Source organism: Crassostrea angulata, chromosome 2 (assembly GCF_025612915.1).
Source record: "Crassostrea angulata isolate pt1a10 chromosome 2, ASM2561291v2, whole genome shotgun sequence".
NCBI classification, from domain to species: domain Eukaryota; kingdom Metazoa; phylum Mollusca; class Bivalvia; order Ostreida; family Ostreidae; genus Magallana; species Magallana angulata.
In genome coordinates this window covers 8,812,824-8,826,606 of record NC_069112.1, presented here as the reverse complement: position 1 = coordinate 8,826,606, position 13,783 = coordinate 8,812,824, and the positions used below count along the sequence as shown (strand labels likewise).

General features: G+C 34.5%; 1 protein-coding gene across 1 annotated transcript in view; it reads right to left on the bottom strand.

Moving 5' to 3' along the window:
• The window catches only part of LOC128173862 (transient receptor potential cation channel subfamily M member 2-like), a 409,575-nt gene that overhangs the window by 97,342 nt on the left and 298,450 nt on the right, over positions 1-13,783 (bottom strand). The window lies entirely within an intron of this gene.

The following is a 13,783-nucleotide window of genomic DNA, read 5'->3' as shown; positions in this document are numbered from 1 at the left end:
CTCATCTTTTATCATATAAATGGTGTAAAATATCCAGTTTGTGCTCATTATTTTTATATTGAATGGTTCACATGCTTTTCACTACCATAAATGTGTTCCATTATAAGAATATACCTTGGAAATTATCTCATTCACTGCCCATTTCCAAGCACTATCCATGTGCTCATGTGCAGATGGCAAATTACAGGAAAACTGTCTAAGTGCAATTTGTAACAACATTTTCAGTTTGCTCTTGAACTCCTTCAGAGTCTTCATTTCTAACAAGCACCATTCCTCCGCATTATAAATCTGATCAAGATCACACTTTTCATTCATTAAACATTACACATCATCAATAATTATTCCTCCCAATCAAATACCCCATTGCGCTCTACATTAAATAGCTTGCAGGTCTCCTCCATAGAGCTCAGCTACCTTGTTTCTATCATATCTTAGGATTTCACCATTATAAACTCATCAGAGTAAGCTGAACTTAAAAAATAAATAATAAACATGTCCTGTTTAAACACTTTAAAACAAGTGCTATTGATCAATATCTCATTTTTTATCATATAAATGGTGTAAAAAGCCAGTTTGTATTCACTATTTTTATATTAAATGGTTCACAGGCTTTTCACTACCATAAATGTGTTCCATTATAAGAATACACCTTGGAAATTATCTCATTCACTGCCCTTTTCGAAGCACTATCCATGTGCTCCTGTGCAGATGGCAAATTAGAGGAAAATTGTCTAAGTCCAATTTGTAACAACATTTTCAGTTTGCTCTTGAACTCCTTCAGAGTCTTCAATTCTAACAAGCACCATTCCTCCGCATTATAAATGTGATCAAGATCACACTTTTCATTCATTAAACATTACACATCATCAATAATTATTCCTCCCAATCAAATACCCCATTGCGCTCTACATGAAATAGCTTGAAGGTCTTCTCCATAGAACTCAGCTACCTTGTTTCTATCATATCTTAGGATTTCACCATTATAAACTCATCAGAGTAGGCTGAACTTAAAAGATAACTAATAAACATGTCCTGTTTAAACACTTTAAAACAAGTGCTATTCATCAATATCTCATCTTTTATCATATAAATGGTGTAAAATATCCAGTTTGTGCTCATTATTTTTATATTGAATGGTTCACATGCTTTTCACTACTATAGATGTGTTCCATTATAAGAATACACCCTGGAATTATCTCATTCACTGCCCATTTTCAATCATTATATATGTGCTCATGTGCAGATGGCAAATTAGAGGGAAATTGTCTAAGTGCAATTTGTAACAACATTTTCAGTTTGCTCTTGAACTCCTTCAGAGTCTTCATTTCTAACAAGCACCATTCCTCCGCATTATAAATGTGATCAAGATCACACTTTTCATTCATTAAACATTACACATCATCAATAATTATTCCTCCCAATCAAATACCCCATTGCGCTCTACATTAAATAGCTTGCAGGTCTCCTCCATAGAGCTCAGCTACCTTGTTTCTATCATATCTTAGGATTTCACCATTATAAACTCATCAGAGTAAGCTGAACTTAAAAGATAAATAATAAACATGTCCTGTTTAAACACTTTAAAACAAGTGCTATTCATCAATATCTCATCTTTTATCATATAAATGGTGTAAAATATCCAGTTTGTGCTCATTATTTTTATATTGAATGGTTCACATGCTTTTCACTACCATAAATGTGTTCCATTATAAGAATACACCTTGGAAATTATCTCATTCACTGCCCATTTCCAAGCACTATCCATGTGCTCCTGTGCAGATGGCAAATTAGAGGAAAATTGTCTAAGTGCAATTTGTAACAACATTTTCAGTTTGCTCTTGAACTCCTTCAGAGTCTTCATTTCTAACAAGCACCATTCCTCCGCATTATAAATCTGATCAAGATCACACTTTTCATTCATTAAACATTACACATCATCAATAATTATTCCTCCCAATCAAATACCCCACTGTGCTCTACATTAAATAGCTTGAAGGTCTCCTCCATAGAGCTCAGCTACCTTGTTTCTATCATATCTTAGGATTTCACCATTATAAACTCATCAGAGTAAGCTGAACTTAAAAGATAAATAATAAACATGTCCTGTTTAAACACTTTAAAACAAGTGCTATTCATCAATATCTCATCTTTTATCATATAAATGGTGTAAAATATCCAGTTTGTGCTCATTATTTTTATATTGAATGGTTCACATGCTTTTCACTACCATAAATGTGTTCCATTATAAGAATACACCTTGGAAATTATCTCATTCACTGCCCATTTCCAAGCACTATCCATGTGCTCATGTGCCGATGGCAAATTAGAGGAAAATTGTCTTAGTGCAATTTGTAACAACATTTTCAGTTTGCTCTTGAACTCCTTCAGAGTCTTCATTTCTAACAAGCACCATTCCTCCGCATTATAAATTTGATCAAGATCACACTTTTCATTCATTAAACATTACACATCATCAATAATTATTCCTCCCAATCAAATACCCCATTGCGCTCTACATTAAATAGCTTGCAGGTCTCCTCCATAGAGCTCAGCTACCTTGTTTCTATCATATCTTAGGATTTCACCATTATAAACTCATCAGAGTAAGCTGAACTTAAAAGATAAATAATAAACATGTCCTGTTTAAACACTTTAAAACAAGTGCTATTCATCAATATCTCATCTTTTATCATATAAATGGTGTAAAATATCCAGTTTGTGCTCATTATTTTTATATTGAATGGTTCACATGCTTTTGACTACCATAAATGTGTTCCATTGTAAGAATACACCTTGGAAATTATCTCATTCACTGCCCATTTCCAAGCACTATCCATGTGCTCATGTGCCGATGGCAAATTAGAGGAAAATTGTCTAAGTGCAATTTGTAACAACATTTTCAGTTTGCTCTTGAACTCCTTCAGAGTCTTCATTTCTAACAAGCACCATTCCTCCGCATTATAAATTTGATCAAGATCACACTTTTCATTCATTAATCATTACACATCACCAATTATTATTCCTCCCAATCAAATACCCCCTTGCGCTCTACATTAAATAGCTTGAAGGTCTTCTCCATAGAACTCAGCTACCTTGTTTCTATCATATCTTAGGATTTCACCATTATAAACTCATCAGAGTAAGCTGAACTCTAAAGATAAATAATAAACATGTCCTATTTAAACACTTTAAAACAAGTGCTATTGATCAATATCTCATCTTTTATCATATAAATGGTGTAAAATATCCAGTTTGTGCTCATTATTTTTATATTAAATGGTTCACATGCTTTTCACTACCATAAATGTGTTCCATTATAAGAATATACCTTGGAAATTATCTCATTCACTGCCCATTTCCAAGCACTATCCATGTGCTCATGTGCAGATGGCAAATTACAGGAAAACTGTCTAAGTGCAATTTGTAACAACATTTTCAGTTTGCTCTTGAACTCCTTCAGAGTCTTCATTTCTAACAAGCACCATTCCTCCGCATTATAAATGTGATCAAGATCACACTTTTCATTCATTAAACATTACACATCATCAATAATTATTCCTCCCAATCAAATACCCCATTGCGCTCTACATTAAATAGCTTGCAGGTCTCCTCCATAGAGCTCAGCTACCTTGTTTCTATCATATCTTAGGATTTCACCATTATAAACTCATCAGAGTAAGCTGAACTTAAAAGATAAATAATAAACATGTCCTGTTTAAACACTTTAAAACAAGTGCTATTCATCAATATCTCATCTTTTATCATATAAATGGTGTAAAATATCCAGTTTGTGCTCATTATTTTTATATTGAATGGTTCACATGCTTTTCACTACCATAGATGTGTTCCATTATAAAAATACACCTTGGAAATTATCTCATTCACTGCCCATTTTCAAGCACTATCCATGTGCTCATGTGCAGATGGCAAATTAGAGGAAAATTGTCTAAGTGCAATTTGTAACAACATTTTCAGTTTGCTCTTGAACTCCTTCAGAGTCTTCATTTCTAACAAGCACCATTCCTCCGCATTATAAATGTGATCAAGATCACACTTTTCATTCATTAAACATTACACATCATCAATAATTATTCCTCCCAATCAAATACCCCATTGCGCTCTACATTAAAATAGCTTGCAGGTCTCCTCCATAGAGCTCAGCTACCTTGTTTCTATCATATCTTAGGATTTCACCATTATAAACTCATCAGAGTAAGCTGAACTTAAAAGATAAGTAATAAACATGTCCTGTTTAAACACTTTAAAACAAGTGCTATTGATCAATATCTCATCTTTTATCATATAAATGGTGTAAAAAACCCAGTTTGTGCTCATTATTTTTATATTAAATGGTTCACATGCTTTTCACTACCATGGATGTGTTCCATTATAAGAATACACCTTGGAAATTATCTCATTTACTGCCCATTTCGAAGCACTATCCATGTGCTCCTGTGCAGATGGCAAATTAGAGGGAAAATTGTCTAAAAGCAATTTGTAACAACATTTTCAGTTTGCTCTTGAACTCCTTCAGAGTCTTCAATTCTAACAAACACCATTCCTCCGCATTATAAATGTGATCAAGATCACACTTTTCATTCATTAATCATTACACATCATCAATAATTATTCCTCCAAATCAAATACCACATTGCGCTCTACATCAAAAAGCTTGCAGGTCTCCTCCATAGAGCTCAGCTACCTTGTTTCTATCATATCTTAGGATTTCACCATTATAAACTCATCAGAGTAAGCTGAACTTAAAAGATAAATAATAAACATGTCCTGTTCAAGTGCTATTGATCAATATCTCATGTTTTATCATAAAAATGGTGTAAAATATCCAGATTTTGCTCATTATTTTTATATTGAATGGTTCACATGCTTTTGACTACCATAAATGTGTTCCATTATAAGAATACACCTTGGAAATTATCTCATTCACTGCCCATTTCCAAGCACTATCCATGTGCTCATGTGCAGATGGCAAATTACAGGAAAATTGTCTAAGTGCAATTTGTAACAACATTTTCAGTTTGCTCTTGAACTCCTTCAGAGTCTTCATTTCTAACAAGCACCATTCCTCCGCATTATAAATGTGATCAAGATCACACTTTTCATTCATTAATCATTACACATCACAAATAATTATTCCTCCCAATCAAATTCCCCATTGCGCTCTACATTAAATAGCTTGCAGGTCTCCTCCATAGAGCTCAGCTACCTTGTTTCTATCATATCTTAGGATTTCACCATTATAAACTCATCAGAGTAAGCTGAACTTAAAAGATAAGTAATAAACATGTCCTGTTTAAACACTTTAAAACAAGTGCTATTGATCAATATCTCATCTTTTATCATATAAATGGTGTAAAAAACCCAGTTTGTGCTCATTATTTTTATATTAAATGGTTCACATGCTTTTCACTACCATGGATGTGTTCCATTATAAGAATACACCTTGGAAATTATCTCATTTACTGCCCATTTCGAAGCACTATCCATGTGCTCCTGTGCAGATGGCAAATTAGAGGGAAAATTGTCTAAGTGCAATTTGTAACAACATTTTCAGTTTGCTCTTGAACTCCTTCAGAGTCTTCAATTCTAACAAACACCATTCCTCCGCATTATAAATGTGATCAAGATCACACTTTTCATTCATTAATCATTACACATCATCAATAATTATTCCTCCAAATCAAATACCACATTGCGCTCTACATCAAAAAGCTTGCAGGTCTCCTCCATAGAGCTCAGCTACCTTGTTTCTATCATATCTTAGGATTTCACCATTATAAACTCATCAGAGTAAGCTGAACTTAAAAGATAAATAATAAACATGTCCTGTTCAAGTGCTATTGATCAATATCTCATGTTTTATCATAAAAATGGTGTAAAATATCCAGATTTTGCTCATTATTTTTATATTGAATGGTTCACATGCTTTTCACTACCATAAATGTGTTCCATTATAAGAATACACCTTGGAAATTATCTCATTCACTGCCCATTTCCAAGCACTATCCATGTGCTCATGTGCAGATGGCAAATTACAGGAAAATTGTCTAAGTGCAATTTGTAACAACATTTTCAGTTTGCTCTTGAACTCCTTCAGAGTCTTCATTTCTAACAAGCACCATTCCTCCGCATTATAAATGTGATCAAGATCACACTTTTCATTCATTAATCATTACACATCACAAATAATTATTCCTCCCAATCAAATTCCCCATTGCGCTCTACATTACATAGCTTGAAGGGCTTCTCCATAGAGCTCAGCTACCTTGTTTCTATCATACCTTAGGATTTCACCATTATAAACTCATCAGAGTAAGCTGAACTTAAAAGATAAGTAATAAACATGTCCTGTTTAAACACTTTAAAACAAGTGCTATTGATCAATATCTCATCTTTTATCATATAAATGGTGTAAAAAACCCAGTTTGTGCTCATTTTTTTTATATTAAATGGTTCACATGCTTTTCACTATCATGGATGTGTTCCATTATAAGAATACACCTTGGAAATTGTCTCATTCACTGCCCATTTCAAAGCACTATCCATGTGCTCCTGTGCAGATGGCAAATTAGAGGAAAATTGTCTAAGTGCAATTTGTAACAACATTTTCAGTTTGCTCTTGAACTCCTTCAGAGTCTTCATTTCTAACAAGCACCATTCCTCCGCATTATAAATCTGATCAAAATCACACTTTTCATTCATTAAACATTACACATCATCAATAATTATTCCTCCCAATCAAATACCCCATTGCGCTCTACATTAAATAGCTTGCAGGTCTCCTCCATAGAGCTCAGCTACCTTGTTTCTATCATATCTTAGGATTTCACCATTATAAACTCATCAGAGTAAGCTGAACTTAAAAGATAAATAATAAACATGTCCTGTTTAAACACTTTAAAACAAGTGCTATTGATCAATATCTCATTTTTTATCATATAAATGGTGTAAAAAGCCAGTTTGTATTCACTATTTTTATATTAAATGGTTCACATGCTTTTCACTACCATAAATGTGTTCCATTATAAGAATACACCTTGGAAATTATCTCATTCACTGCCCATTTCCAAGCACTATCCATGTGCTCCTGTGCAGATGGCAAATTAGAGGAAAATTGTCTAAGTGCAATTTGTAACAACATTTTCAGTTTGCTCTTGAACTCCTTCAGAGTCTTCATTTCTAACAAGCACCATTCCTCCTCATTATAAATGTGATCAAGATCACACTTTTCATTCATTAAACATTACACATCATCAATAATTATTCCTCCCAATCAAATACCCCATTGCGCTCTACATTAAATAGCTTGAAGGTCTTCTCCATAGAACTCAGCTACCTTGTTTCTATCATATCTTAGGATTTCACCATTATAAACTCATCAGAGTAAGCTGAACTTAAAAGATAAATAATAAACATCTCCTGTTTAAACACTTTAAAACAAGTGCTATTCATCAATATCTCATCTTTTATCATATAAATGGTGTAAAAAATCCAGTTTGTGCTCACTATTTTTATATTAAATGGTTCACATGCTTTTCACTACCATGGATGTGTTCCATTATAAGAATACACCCTGAAAATTGTCTCATTCACTGCCCATTTCCAAGCACTATCGATGTGCTCCTGTGCATATGGCAAATTAGAGGGAAAATTGTCTAAGTGCAATTTGTAACAACATTTTCAGTTTGCTCTTGAACTCCTTCAGAGTCTTCATTTCTAACAAGCACCATTCCTCCGCATTATAAATGTGATCAAGATCACACTTTTCATTTATTAATCATTACACATCATCAATAATTATTCCTCCCAATCAAATACCCCATTGCGTTCTACATTAAATAGCTTGCATAGTATTCAATTATGTATTTGAATATTATTATAAATTCATGTTTTAATGATATGAGATTCCTAGGTGAACAATAAAGATGTCTCTAATTTTTACTCTTAATGATAAATGATATAATGACCGTTCTATAATGGTTTGTTCTCATTTTTTTTAACAGGCAGGAGTCCTATAATATACGACTCAACATTCAATTATGATATTTTTTAATATCTTGGATTAAAATTTTGTTATGCCTCTCCCCCCCCCCCTTTTTTTTTTGTTTAAAACTCCAAGCAGTTGCTGAGGCTCTGAGTCAGTGGAAATACCTTGTTGAAAGATTAATGTGATGTGTGGATATGGGGTACCATACGGTTTAATTTTGTTTTGCAGATTAAAAAAACCCAGAATCGTGAGAGAGATATTGTTTGAGTACATCATAATGTAAATCATAAGGAAAAATTAGATGTACTGTAAAATATATATGAACTATCATTGCAAACCTTTCCCCCAATTTACCCCCTCTTCTTTCTGGAACCCTATGGAATTTGTGTTGTTTTCAATGTTCTGCCCTATGTTGCAGTGCTTGTCGCATACGAAAAATTTGCAAAGTTGGATTTCACTTGTGAAAACTGTTTACAATCTAAATTTCTGAATTGTCGTTTCTGATATTGTTTGATTTTATTTTTACATTTGGAAGCTGAGTATTTTAACTTGTGGGTTTGTTTTTAAAGTAGAAATTCTATCATTTTTCTGTCTTCTAGTCCTAATTTCAGATATTCATTGGATTTGGATATAACCCTCTCATCTGAAGTAAGTTTCCTTTTTTACTTAATTTAATGTGTATATGATTCCTTATCATTTTTACCACACAACTCTTTCATATGTATAAAATATACAAACACCATTCAATTGAAGGATTCTTACTTACAGAATTTACATTTAATTTACCACAGATATATTGGACTGCTCTCTCTCTCTCTCTCTCTCTCTCTCTCTCTCTCTCTCTCTCTGAAATCCCCATCTATTCTCTCTCTCTCTCTCTCTCTCTCTCTCTCTCTCTCTCTCTCTCTCTCTCTCTCTCTCTTTTGAATATTTTACAGTTCTTACATGGTTCTCTATTTAAGGATGGCTGGAGAAAACCCGAGACGTTTTAATTTGAGAAGAAAGAAGACATCCGAGGTAATAGTCATAAATTGTGGTGATTTACCCAATACCACCAAACAAGCTTTTGCCAAATATAGTCATTAACGCCTATGCTAAAATCAATAACTGAATATTTCAATAGACTTCAAAAATATACAAATCCAAACAAAAACTAAAATCATGTATTACTTTTTTTTTTACTGAAAGGTTATTCAATGCAATGAAATAACTTCAAAGCCCAAATTCATCCCATCTCTCCCCAATTAGCACAGGGCCTCTCTCTCTCTCTCTCTCTCTCTCTCTCTCTCTCTCTCTCTCTCTCTTTCTCTCTCTCTATCTCTCTCTCTCTCTCCACTCGAGTTTTATTTAATCATGATGTGGTGTTTAGAGGGACACTTACTTCAAATTAACCAAATCAATTAATATTTGGCAGTTTTTAATTTTCTTATGATCTAGAAAATGAAAAAAGATAATGTATTTGCACAAAGTAAAAACAAGTTATTTGGAAATAATTGTGCCATGCAGTAGCAATGTATAGAGATGTTTCTATTACTGATAATTCATATAACCTTTCGTTTACAATTAGGCAGGAACTAGATTTTGGAATTAGAGAGCCTTTCTCACATTATTATCATTTGAAGAGTCCAACCATGTTGTGTACATACGGGAAATCTCAGTTAATACCTCACAAGTCTGTTGTGTACGTCTCCAATTTCATGTCACGCACACGTAGATTATAGTGGTTGGTCTTATCAAACAATTAATTCTTTTTATACAGAATATTGTGTTATAATACATAGATTGGGGAGATGGGGGGAGGGGGGGGGGGGTTACTCCATAGGAGCCTTCCGCTTCGCTAAAAATAATGGGGGAAATTCCCTCCCCCAAATCTGTTGATTATGCGTATGCGCGAAGTTTGTGTCAGCTCAGTGTGGACGTTTCTGATCTACAGACACTGATAATTGGAATCAAAATGCACATTAACTTCTCTAGTTACGCCACGTTCCCTTAATACACTTTTAATCGTGCAAAAGTAGATAACATTAAAGCTGAACACAGCTCGTAAATAGGCAATGTCCGCCATATTTCTCATTCATCACCGCTTTCCCTACAACTCTTATGTATGGAGGTCTTAGTCTGGTACCACACTTGTTGACCTTTCACAGCTACTACGTGGGAGAATCTCCCCTTTACCAACTTGACTTTTCTTACGCAAAAGTTGTTATTATTATAAATAAAAAAATAAATAAAATACCTTATATTTATTTTACAATTTGAATGCATTTGCAATCAATTTAAATGTGATTACTTCTATATGACTATCAGTTTGCAATTACAACTTGTATTGCTGTGATCAAAAACCATTATTTTGTTTGCATGTTACAATACAAGGCTCAAATGGTGTCACTTCTTTTATTATAGGTATTATTGTTCAATATTGCAAACATTATGCAAAAAAATATCTGTGAACCATCAATGATGACATCAAGGATAAACTCAGAAAATTTATTTTGCTTAGACTATGAATTTGTAGTGAAACTCATTGAAATATAATACCAGTTTAATAATATCTATTACCTAGGATAGATTTTTTAGTACACAAAACTATTTCTCCAATATTATTTTGGACTGGTCTCTGTTTTAACCTCTGTAATATCCCTTATAATAATCATGATACTGGTTTAAAAAATTCTGTCAAATTTAATGGTTTTGCACTTTTTCCACGTGCTACACAGCTCTTATCGGTAGCATGTACAAACGGGTCTTCCCAATCACTTTGATTTTTACTGACAGTGCCGGCCAGCCAGGATTAATCACGCCTCACTGCACGTGGGTTGGCTACTTCACCTGGCAAGTGGCACCACTGGCCGAGTATTTTTTTTTTAGTTGCTTCAGAGTAAAACCTGGGTGTTTATTATATCTTTGTATAAGGCCTACTGGCACTGTACCAGTTATCGGCTATAATTTAACATTTTCTTTTCGTGTTTTCTTATTTCTTGATATATTGGAATAAAACTTTATGGCTAATACTTTAAATTGTGAACTCCTTATTTATCCATCGGTTAGATTATATCATTATTTAGAACCCAAAACATATTGTTTCTGTGCCTTTTACCACGCCCCGAATTTGCCGAGGTTTTATGATTTACATTTACTGTACCAGTTATCAGCTTCGTGATAATAACAGAGTCAAATCCGTGTACATGTTGATTTTATATTCTGCAAAGTGTTGATTGAATTATGTCCCTTGCGGGGTCAGCCTATTAGGTCTTAGGGGTTATTATAGCGAGCGCAGCGCCGGCGAGCGAAGCGAGCTCTAAGAACCAGTGTGCGCGGGAAAAAGAACGAGCTAAACCTACAGTTCATCAAGCAAAATTTTTTGTCTTCGTCCCATAATGCTCTCTAATGTTTTCACCCGTGGTGCTATGCCAAAAATGGCCGACTTTTAACTCGTAATTTACAGTGACTTAAAGTTTGAAGACACGTTTTAAGTACCGCATATGCTATGGCGAGACTCAAAAGATTTGTTACATGCTTCCATACCTCCGTATTGAGCAGAGAAACGTAAACAAAGACGAACAAAGTCATGGATGACGTCACAGTGCACTCGCGCTTTATTTCCCGCGATAAATTTAGAGGTGGATCAAACATCTGTAATGCTTTTACTAGCTATTCCAGAATAGACTGCGATACCTGCCTCATTGACGGATGATATGTTTTTATTTATTTTTTAATATAGAGATTTTATATATATATATATATATTAGCAAGAGTCATACTTTACTGTCATAACGATCCATTTTTAAGCTAATTGTGCATGCATGAGTAGGGAGGAAATAAACAATAGGACATTTTGAAATAAATAAAAAGGAATAAAATGAAAAAATAAAGTTAAAAAAATTATGTAGATATGGGATATAGTCAGACCATTAAATTTAAAAGTGGGAAATTACACACCTACAAACAGATACCGGACTCTCTCTCTCTCTCTCTCTCTCTCTCTCTCGCTGGGAAGGGGGTTGCGCTGTATGTATCATAACCATTAAAATTAGTACATTTGACATACTTATTGTAGAGCAATACTCTCTCAAAAATTCTTTGACGTTCGTTGATACCTAAATAAAACTATACGTTGCCAATGATGCAATGTATGTGTAATTTTTGCTGCGCTCGCCATAACGGTAGCACCGTAAAACATATAACATAAATAAAACTCAACAAATTATTCTTTTATCATCATACGGTAATATACACAATCATACGCTAATCAATGCATAATTATACAATCAGGCGTTCAACTGCGCAATGAATCTCTCAGAATTTAGTGAGTTCCTTTTGTTTATAAATGTTATAGCGAGCTCCATAGACAACGTGTACGAACGGAGGAAATTCGAGTTGAAATCTGCACATTGTTCAAAGAAAATTTTGTGGACCCGCGTGAAAACATTCTACTATCCCAATTGGATACTATCTACTGGTGATCCTTTTCGGTCTTCACCAATAACGTGCGAGTACCCATTATTGCCGAGTATCCATTATTGCCGATTGTTATTAAAACAGCAAGATTTCCGCTATCTATTCGTAGTTTTCAGCTACAAGCCAAAATAAATAAATAACAGAATTTTTAAGACACTTAGTCTATAAGCTATAAGAGTTGGGAATGAAGAAAATCTTTTTCAAACAGTTTGAACCCATGCACCTTACACTGGCGTCGGAAGCAAAATGAAAGTGGGGGGGGGGGGGGGGGGGGGCTAGACTAATCCTCAGAAATATTGAGAAAAAAGTAATTCCCAAAATCTTGGAAATCCTAATCCGGGGGGGGGGGGGGGGGGCTAGTATGCTTCTGGGGGGGGGGGCTGAACCCTCTACCATACTATGTTTCTAATGGTAAGGTATAACTTTGTAAGCCCCCCCCCCCCCCCCCCCCCCCCCCCCCCCCCCCCCCCCCCCCCCCCCCCCCCCCCCCCCCCCCCCCCCCCCCCCCCCCCCCCGGTTCCGACGCCGGTAAGCCTATCAAAACGTATCTCAGCTGTAGTGTATCCGTGCGATGACACATGCCACTGAATCTTTGACTTGTAATCCACTTTGATGACAGGGCATTTTTTGTTTAGGTCCAAATTCGAAGAATATTTACCTCCGTGTTATGATATTTGACAAAAAATAAGCAAGATACAATTCCTATTACACAATATTTAAAAGGTAGTACAAAACAGATAAGCAAAATTTTTCCTATCATTCAATTTTTCTGAAATTTTTATATTTTTTTCTTTAGAATAAAATCTTACAATACGTAAAATTTGAAAAAAATCCGACCTCACAATTTTTGCCCACATTGCCCCAAACCTACCATTTGAACTTCCGCTCGGTCGTCCGCTTGCTTGTAAGACGCCATTTTGTTTTCAACCTGAGGCGGATCAAAGATTTATCCACACGCACCTGCGCTGTAAATCAGAGGCGTTGCTATTAACTTGCACACACATTATTTCTTTAACTGGACTCACTAAAACTTATTTTTAAAAAGCTTTTAATAAATAAACAATGCATTCTTTTTAATTTTTAATCATTTATCCCAAGACATGCGAAGCACATGTTCCCCCGTTTGTGTGCATGTGGCCGCAGGAACATTGAAAAGAATATTGCTTATAATCTGATTAAATTGCGTTTCTGATATAATTTTTTTTAATGTTATATTCTTACATTTTATCTTATATTGATAGATTCTTTTAAATTTGTGACCTTTTTACCGATTAATTACTGGAAAATAACGAAAAGATATGAGCGGCAATAATGGGTACT